The 9570-nt window shown below is 45.0% G+C and overlaps 1 protein-coding gene across 1 annotated transcript in view; it reads left to right on the forward strand.

Annotated features, from left to right (window-relative positions):
- Positions 1 to 8683: 8683 nt before the first annotated feature.
- T265_11039 (hypothetical protein) overlaps positions 8684 to 9570 on the forward strand; it is a gene marked incomplete at both ends in the record, with an annotated part of 22226 nt that continues 21339 nt past the window's right edge. The window contains one exon of the mRNA XM_009177583.1: positions 8684 to 8726. The remainder of the gene's footprint in view (positions 8727 to 9570) is intronic.

A 9570-nucleotide genomic window follows, 5' to 3' on the forward strand; every position in this document is an offset into this window, starting at 1 on the left:
TGCTGCAACGGTAGAAGGTTTTTTCATACAAAAGTAGCAAACTGCTGCTCTTTCTGGAGTCTATACGGACGAAAACAACGAAACGTTTCGTCTGGTACTCTTTCAAAGCGACTTGAAATGCATTGAATGAGAAAAATCCTTGAGCTAAATTCTCCACAAAATCATCCTCCGCATTCACGTGCTCAGCCATAGCAGCCATTTAAAATATGGATATCCCGGGCCTTGAATATCGTGGGGATTGAGTAGATTTAAACAACTCTCAACAAAACTGCGGCCGTCTGGGAAGATCACATACGCCCGAAAAATTACCATCAAATATCAAAACTTTATGTTAAAGTTTTCCTCCTTCGAACCACGGTTTCAGAGAAATTTTCGGCGTGCGTCTAGCCCACGGCTCCGAAGCCATAGCAGACGAGGTTCAAAGCTGAATGTGCGCCAAAAACTTTCAAAAGGGATTGATTAAAACAAATCGCAAAAAAATGACGGCATATGAGAGAGGTTTTCAGTTTGAGCATATATGCAAAGAAGTGCAACATTTTGACGTTGAAATTTTTATTTCAACCGCAGGGGTTTTGCAGAAAAATGCATTGTGCATCGAGCCGCTGGCTTCTGGAAACGCCATTGGCAACCGGCATTTGGCCACTACTGGGTCATGATTGGCTGTTGGGTCCAGATTGTTGACTAATCAGATCTCGCCTTGATGCCGGACCGGCAAGCGTCCCGAATTACGGGTCAACCTCGTGGGGGCCAGGCTTATTGGCCGTACTAGTATACGGTGTCTGTCATTTTGATTGATTCTTATGTAAGTATTTGTAGTATACGGTGTCTGTCATTTTGATTGATTCTTATGTAAGTATTTGTAGTATACGGTGTCTGTCATTTTGATTGATTCTTATGTAAGTATTTGTAGTATACGGTGTCTGTCATTTTGATTGATTCTTATGTAAGTATTTGTAGTATACGGTGTCTGTCATTTTGATTGATTCTTATGTAAGTATTTGTAGTATACGGTGTCTGTCATTTTGATTGATTCTTATGTAAGTATTTGTAGTATACGGTGTCTGTCATTTTGATTGATTCTTATGTAAGTATTTGTAGTATACGGTGTCTGTCATTTTGATTGATTCTTATGTAAGTATTTGTAGTATACGGTGTCTGTCATTTTGATTGATTCTTATGTAAGTATTTGTAGTATACGGTGTCTGTCATTTTGATTGATTCTTATGTAAGTATTTGTAGTATACGGTGTCTGTCATTTTGATTGATTCTTATGTAAGTATTTGTAGTATACGGTGTCTGTCATTTTGATTGATTCTTATGTAAGTATTTGTAGTATACGGTGTCTGTCATTTTGATTGATTCTTATGTAAGTATTTGTAGTATACGGTGTCTGTCATTTTGATTGATTCTTATGTAAGTATTTGTAGTATACGGTGTCTGTCATTTTGATTGATTCTTATGTAAGTATTTGTAGTATACGGTGTCTGTCATTTTGATTGATTCTTATGTAAGTATTTGTAGTATACGGTGTCTGTCATTTTGATTGAATCAAATGTGAGTGTTGGTGATGTGCAACCTTGCTTACTGGGCTTTGGCTCATGAGCCTTATTTCTGCTTTCCATCCACAGAAATTGTCGTGAACACCTGCCTGCAGAGAAATCACTGTCCCCTCGTGTTTCCATAGCGTGCATGTTACATATTGGTGATGTACAACCTTGCTTACTGGGCTTTGGCTCATGAGCCTTATTTCTGCTTTCCATCCACAGAAATTGTCGTGAACACCTGCCTTCGGAGAATTACTGTCCCCTGGTGCTTCCATAGCGTGCATATTACAGCAGCGCTTAAAGACGTGCGGTATAGCGGGATCCGTGTGGATTCCTGCCTAACACATGGGTTGTGCCATACTCCTGAAAAAGAACGTGCAAAGACCGATGAAGTAAACTGACTGCCGTTGTCGGTTACAAGTCTATGTTTTAAAGCAACTGGGTAATCGTCGGAGTTCCAGAACTTTGATGATGATTGTAAAGCCTTTGGATCCAAAGGCTTTACACTCATCGATGGAGGAATTTCTGGCCATTTATTGCGTGCGTCGACCCCGACCAAAAAGTATTGGCCACCGAATGGACCTGCATAGTCGATGTGAAAACGCGGTTAAGGTTCTGTAGGTTGCGGCCGACACCGTGGGTATATGACTCTGGTGCTCCAATACACCGCAGGCAATATTTAGGGGTTTGCTCAATCTAGGAGTCTACTAGAGGCTAGCAGATTGAGCTCCGAGGAGTGGCCTTCATCCTGTATGTTTCCGGGTGCCCTTTATGAAACTGATCCAAGACGGCTGGTTGTAACTCTTTTGGAATTACAACGCCTTCTGAAGATAAAATGTATCCGTTTGCCAGGGACAATGCGTCGCACTGGTTGAAGCAATGGCTTAGTTGGTCTTTTGGACTGATACACGGTCACTGATTGAGGCCGAAATGGATAATCTGATGAGCAAATGATCTTGTTCAGTAGCCTGGCGAACCATGTCAGCAGTCACTTGGAAAATGCGAACCGGTTTGGACACTAGGTAGTAAACCTCCGGTTCCAAGACTGTTTGGAACGTCAGGGTCCCCTAGTTCTGACCTGCTTGAATCAGTAAGACGCGACGATGCGTCGGCTTGTTCAAGGCTGGTGGCGTACTGGTACTTGATCTTGAATTGGTATCCGAGAGGCAGAGTAGCCCATTGCGATTTACGCCGGAATCCCCCTATTCGCACCAATCACAAGGGCGGCTGATGATCGATCAGCAATGTGGACTGATGGCCATAGAGCACTTTGAGATTCTTTTTGATCCTCAAAGCTTCTTCCTTTATCGGACTGTAGCAACGTTCGGCTGGCATATGTCTATTGGTACAGAATTTCTTTTAATTTGATTATCCGCAGGTTCGTCCATGATGAACCCGAAATACTTTATAGACGGCATCAATAAGGTGCATTTTTAGGTGCATTCTGAAGTCGTATTCTTGAATGCATTCAAGCATGTAAACAGGACTCTGCCACGAGTCGTCGGGGTTTGAACTCGTGGCGATGAGATGGTCTAAACAAGCGGCAATACCTGGGAGAATCTTCGGCATTGTATATGTAATTTGTTGGAATATATTTGGTGCTGTCTTTACTTCAAAAGTCAGTTGTGTATACTGAAACCAACCGCTGGGCGTAATCATGGTCAATAATCATCGTGACTCTTCTTTGACGGCAATCTGGAGGCAAACGTCGGCCAAACCAACCTTCACGAGTCCTTTCCCCATTCGGCTATGCCACCAAGTCGAGCGGAAGAGGAAAAGTGCATGGATAGGTCTTCGATGTGGTATTGAGGTCGGTGGAGAAGTCTGCACACAAACGAATGGTCTGATTAGCCTTTTTCAATCGGTGAGGCCAATGCGTAGCAGTTCGTCGGTTCGAGAACAGCCACCTTTGGGGACGATCCATTTCTTGGTAAACGATGGATGTGGTTGCGCATTGTACTGGGCGTTTTGGCCTGGAAACTTGTTCGGCATCGGGGAGGGGCACATTCTGGCTCTGGCTTTTGTGCACCGTAGGCCCGTCAGTGAATACAGATACGTACCGCTGTAGGAGATCCTCAAGTAAACATTTAAGAGTATGAGTTTGTTTGAGGGCACCTCCAGGTTATGTGTACGTGAGGTAGTCGATATAATTAATCAGCTTTCACAGATGATTCGACCTATCAATCAGTCCAGCTCCGTGAGATGAAGTCTGAGCCATGGATTTGGGCAGCATGCGGCCTGTACTTTCGTGACATTAAAGCTTATGGGGCAGTCAACTTCACTAGTCAAACTCCAGTTTACCACCAGAAACATAGATTCCTGATGTTAGGTCGATTTAAGTGTGGCCCACGAAATCGTTTCTACGTTCGTTCACTGAGGAGCGTCTTGTCGGATTCTTTATCAAGCTGCAAACGAACCAGGATGTTTTTGCTGCGAACTGTCACAAACTTCCTTAGGCAAGCAACATCGTATTTGAATGACGCCGCCACTTAGTTTTACCGCAATAATTGAGCTGCATGGTGGCGTGCTAGTGGCTGTGACATCTGATTTTGGCATATATCTTTTTGATCATGACGTTTGCACCTGGAGCATTTATGTCGCTTATGTCGGTAATAAGGGTCGTAATGACACCCACCACAATGACAACAACTTGTAGTTGGAAGAGGAATTAAGTATCGGATGAGTGGCAGATATTTACTGCCGCTAATGTCTTTAAAGGGTGTTAGATATGAAAGAATCATCCGAGTATCAGCTTAGTTACTATTGTTTTCAAGTCGTTCGTGGATATCACCCTACACAGGCCTACGAGCACATGTGAGAGACAGAGACGTTAAAACCAAGCATAGTATCGTCCGATTCGTGGATGAATTAACCAGGTCGTATCCTTACGATAACTTCGCGAACATCGCCACATGCACACAAGGCCAATAATGGTTGTATTCCTAGTTCTAACGTGGCGTTCGAATTCGTGGAGACATCTCCACAGATGTGCGGACATTTTCGTCACACTTCTCCACTCTTTTTACTGCAACATTTGCAGGTGTGTGAAAGTCCACAGATACCATTCTCTGTTTCCTTTTCAACTTCGTAGTCAAATTAATCGAAGAAGCATTCTGTGTCATCAACTTCTGTCTCAGCCCTTGTGCTGTTGCCATGACAGCTAGGCATCGACAGCGTGCTACAGCTGAACGATTTTTCCACACTCCGTCCATCGAGATAATGTTGCCATGGATTTTGGTATGCGGCTTGTGCTTTCAGAGTCCACAGTGCTATTGCAAGGCCGTACGAGTGCACCACCAAAGCTCGTCATAACATCTAGATCGTCGGAGAAAATGTACGCATTTATCTATCTGAGTAGTCACGTCACGTCGGGTGGCACCACTGTGAACGAAATGGGTGTCAAAATAAAAAAGCCCGTTCTGCTTTCCTTGAACTCAGGCGCCACTGGGGTCGATGTGGCATTAACTTATCGGCAAAGGGTAGGGTCCACAACTTTGGAATGCGTCCAACGTTGCCTTGCAGCGCCTGGTAGCTGCGTTTTGGAAATACGAGAAGATCTCTTGTCTTTGACCATCAAAGGCTTTGAAGAGTTGTGCATTTATCGCGGAACATCGAATTAGCGATGTTGAAATGCGACGGTTTTCGGCAACAGATCAGCGGCACGTCTAGTTACTGATTTGATTCGGCTGCAACCATAACACTGACTTGGCAGTGTGCTCCGTATCTCGCGTCATCATCATAGGGAAAGCGAAGTCGGTGTTGACACTGATGCTTCACAGCCGTACATCCATAAAGCTCATTAAGTTATTTAAAACCCTAAAGTGAAAAGAAAAGAGTTGGTGGGCGAAGGGACTCTGTGCCAACCTTTATCAAGCATTCCGAGATGCGTACACTTCCAGGCGCTCAATCAGACAATCTGAAAAGAAACTGTCTGTCAGAACGTAAATGACCGATTAACCGCCATTTCATACAATGTCTCCAGCGATGGACATGCGGGATCACGGGAGCTCCATCCTGAAAGGCTTACAACACCAACAGCACCCAAACTCCTTGTAATCTCTTTTACATCCTTCTGCAAAATCATGTGTTTTCCATCTCGGGGTTTGCGCCATTCTGAGTGAAGCATGGAGTATAACATTCGTCTCGGTAAACGGTGTTTCTGCATGCGTAGCGCATGCGTACATCCATAAAGCTCATTAAGTTATTTAAAACCCTAAAGTGAAAAGAAAAGAGTTGGTGGGCGAAGGGACTCTGTGCCAACCTTTATCAAGCATTCCGAGATGCGTACACTTCCAGGCGCTCAATCAGACAATCTGAAAAGAAACTGTCAGCACGAACGTAAATGACCGATTAACCGCCATTTCATACAATGTCTCCAGCGATGGACATGCGGGATCACGGGAGCTCCATCCTGAAAGGCTTACAACACCAACAGCACCCAAACTCCTTGTAATCTCTTTTACATCCTTCTGCAAAATCATGTGTTTTCCATCTCGGGGTTTGCGCCATTCTGAGTGAAGCATGGAGTATAACATTCGTCTCGGTAAACGGTGTTTCTGCATGCGTAGCGCATGACCGAGCCACAGCCGCTGATGGTGCTGGATGATTTCCGCGACTTAACTGCCTGCCGCGCAACCAACTATCCGTTTTCTAATCACCTCGCTACTAATCTGCTGAGGCCATCCATCCACCACGCTTCTGAGGCATCGGTGGTAAAAAACCTAAAGACGCCTCATATTCGCATAGGCCACGTCTCGCAGCCATACAGAAACACAGCCCTTAGTGTAGCCTGGTACATGCGACCCCTAAGACCCAGTGACGCTGCAAATGACGCAAATTAGCAAACGTTATTCGAGCCTTTAAGATTCTTACATTAACTTTATCAAATATCATCAGAACTAATAGAGCTACCGAGGTGCTGTCATGAATATTCTTTGTGCTCACATTATCTTTTTGTATTAACCATGCTTTCGCCTTCATTTTCAGCTTGTGTACGTCTAATCTTAGACAAGTAAAGCGCCATTCATTCTACGCTATTCATTCTTGTTCTCGCGCTCAATCAGGATCGATATTCTATTCGTAACAGGTGCGTAAAATTTTTCACAACATTCACTGATTCTCCTTGAATTTTAAGGGATATGTTCAGAGACTGCCTGCTCTGGGGGCATACCCTTTTTCGTAAGTGTAGTTAACAGCACTTACCCACCGACGAAATCGGACGCACCCTTGAAGTAAAGGAAAACACTAAGACTTTGGGTCGTGTATACATGTTGGGTTGTGAAGATGTGGTCAACTCAGCCTCTACCCGTTCGAAATTCCGCTTGATTCTCATGAATCAAGGTTTCGCGTACCACCGTAAGACTTTGAAAAATCAGTGACGCCGGAAGCCTTGTCAGATCAGGAGTCAAACTAACACCTCAGTAGTTACTACATTCACTTCGAGTACCCATAGACTTATCTTAGTTATCTGGGACGGTCTATTTCTTCCCGTTAGACCCAAATAGGCTAGATCGGTACTGGCTGAGAAACCCACCGCCATCTTTGAATAGAGCAGGTGGAAGATCCTCAGGACCAGCAGCATGATAACGCTTGGGTAGCGAAATACACTCGGACACATCTGAGACCCGGCTCCATATTTACATCATCATCATCATCATCATCATTGTCAGCTGTGATAACCACGTACTCGTTGTACAGTGGTTGTAGCTGTCGCAGTTTCGTTCACCGATGATTTGGGGGGGGTGGTAGGTAGCTGCGCATTGCAGGGGCGAGCTGGTAAATCGGTGCATAAATCCAGCACTGTCAGCGGGCTGTCAAGGGAGAAAATGTACGCATTTATCTATCTGAGTAGTCACGTCACGTCGGGTGGCACCACTGTGAACGAAATGGGTGTCAAAATAAAAAAGCCCGTTCTGCTTTCCTTGAACTCAGGCGCCACTGGGGTCGATGTGGCATTAACTTATCGGCAAAGGGTAGGGTCCACAACTTTGGAATGCGTCCAACGTTGCCTTGCAGCGCCTGGTAGCTGCGTTTTGGAAATACGAGAAGATCTCTTGTCTTTGACCATCAAAGGCTTTGAAGAGTTGTGCATTTATCGCGGAACATCGAATTAGCGATGTTGAAATGCGACGGTTTTCGGCAACAGATCAGCGGCACGTCTAGTTACTGATTTGATTCGGCTGCAACCATAACACTGACTTGGCAGTGTGCTCCGTATCTCGCGTCATCATCATAGGGAAAGCGAAGTCGGTGTTGACACTGATGCTTCACAGCCGTACATCCATAAAGCTCATTAAGTTATTTAAAACCCTAAAGTGAAAAGAAAAGAGTTGGTGGGCGAAGGGACTCTGTGCCAACCTTTATCAAGCATTCCGAGATGCGTACACTTCCAGGCGCTCAATCAGACAATCTGAAAAGAAACTGTCAGCACGAACGTAAATGACCGATTAACCGCCATTTCATACAATGTCTCCAGCGATGGACATGCGGGATCACGGGAGCTCCATCCTGAAAGGCTTACAACACCAACAGCACCCAAACTCCTTGTAATCTCTTTTACATCCTTCTGCAAAATCATGTGTTTTCCATCTCGGGGTTTGCGCCATTCTGAGTGAAGCATGGAGTATAACATTCGTCTCGGTAAACGGTGTTTCTGCATGCGTAGCGCATGACCGAGCCACAGCCGCTGATGGTGCTGGATGATTTCCGCGACTTAACTGCCTGCCGCGCAACCAACTATCCGTTTTCTAATCACCTCGCTACTAATCTGCTGAGGCCATCCATCCACCACGCTTCTGAGGCATCGGTGGTAAAAAACCTAAAGACGCCTCATATTCGCATAGGCCACGTCTCGCAGCCATACAGAAACACAGCCCTTAGTGTAGCCTGGTACATGCGACCCCTAAGACCCAGTGACGCTGCAAATGACGCAAATTAGCAAACGTTATTCGAGCCTTTAAGATTCTTACATTAACTTTATCAAATATCATCAGAACTAATAGAGCTACCGAGGTGCTGTCATGAATATTCTTTGTGCTCACATTATCTTTTTGTATTAACCATGCTTTCGCCTTCATTTTCAGCTTGTGTACGTCTAATCTTAGACAAGTAAAGCGCTATTCATTCTACGCTATTCATTCTTGTTCTCGCGCTCAATCAGGATCGATATTCTATTCGTAACAGGTGCGTAAAATTTTTCACAACATTCACTGATTCTCCTTGAATTTTAAGGGGTATGTTCAGAGACTGCCTGCTCTGGGGGCATACCCTTTTTCGTAAGTGTAGTTAACAGCACTTACCCACCGACGAAATCGGACGCACCCTTGAAGTAAAGGAAAACACTAAGACTTTGGGTCGTGTATACATGTTGGGTTGTGAAGATGTGGTCAACTCAGCCTCTACCCGTTCGAAATTCCGCTTGATTCTCATGAATCAAGGTTTCGCGTACCACCGTAAGACTTTGAAAAATCAGTGACGCCGGAAGCCTTGTCAGATCAGGAGTCAAACTAACACCTCAGTAGTTACTACATTCACTTCGAGTACCCATAGACTTATCTTAGTTATCTGGGACGGTCTATTTCTTCCCGTTAGACCCAAATAGGCTAGATCGGTACTGGCTGAGAAACCCACCGCCATCTTTGAATAGAGCAGGTGGAAGATCCTCAGGACCAGCAGCATGATAACGCTTGGGTAGCGAAATACACTCGGACACATCTGAGACCCGGCTCCATATTTACATCATCATCATCATCATCATCATTGTCAGCTGTGATAACCACGTACTCGTTGTACAGTGGTTGTAGCTGTCGCAGTTTCGTTCACCGATGATTTGGGGGGGGTGGTAGGTAGCTGCGCATTGCAGGGGCGAGCTGGTAAATCGGTGCATAAATCCAGCACTGTCAGCGGGCTGTCAAGTGGGGGGGGAGTTGGAAAAGTAGCTATGCATGGAAGGCAATAGTTTTGATGCACGAGCGCCATTGAGGGCGCGACTGGGCCATGTCTGATAATGTCTCTAGCCATTGATGTG

Source organism: Opisthorchis viverrini (genome assembly GCF_000715545.1).
Source record: "Opisthorchis viverrini unplaced genomic scaffold opera_v5_435, whole genome shotgun sequence".
NCBI classification, from domain to species: domain Eukaryota; kingdom Metazoa; phylum Platyhelminthes; class Trematoda; order Opisthorchiida; family Opisthorchiidae; genus Opisthorchis; species Opisthorchis viverrini.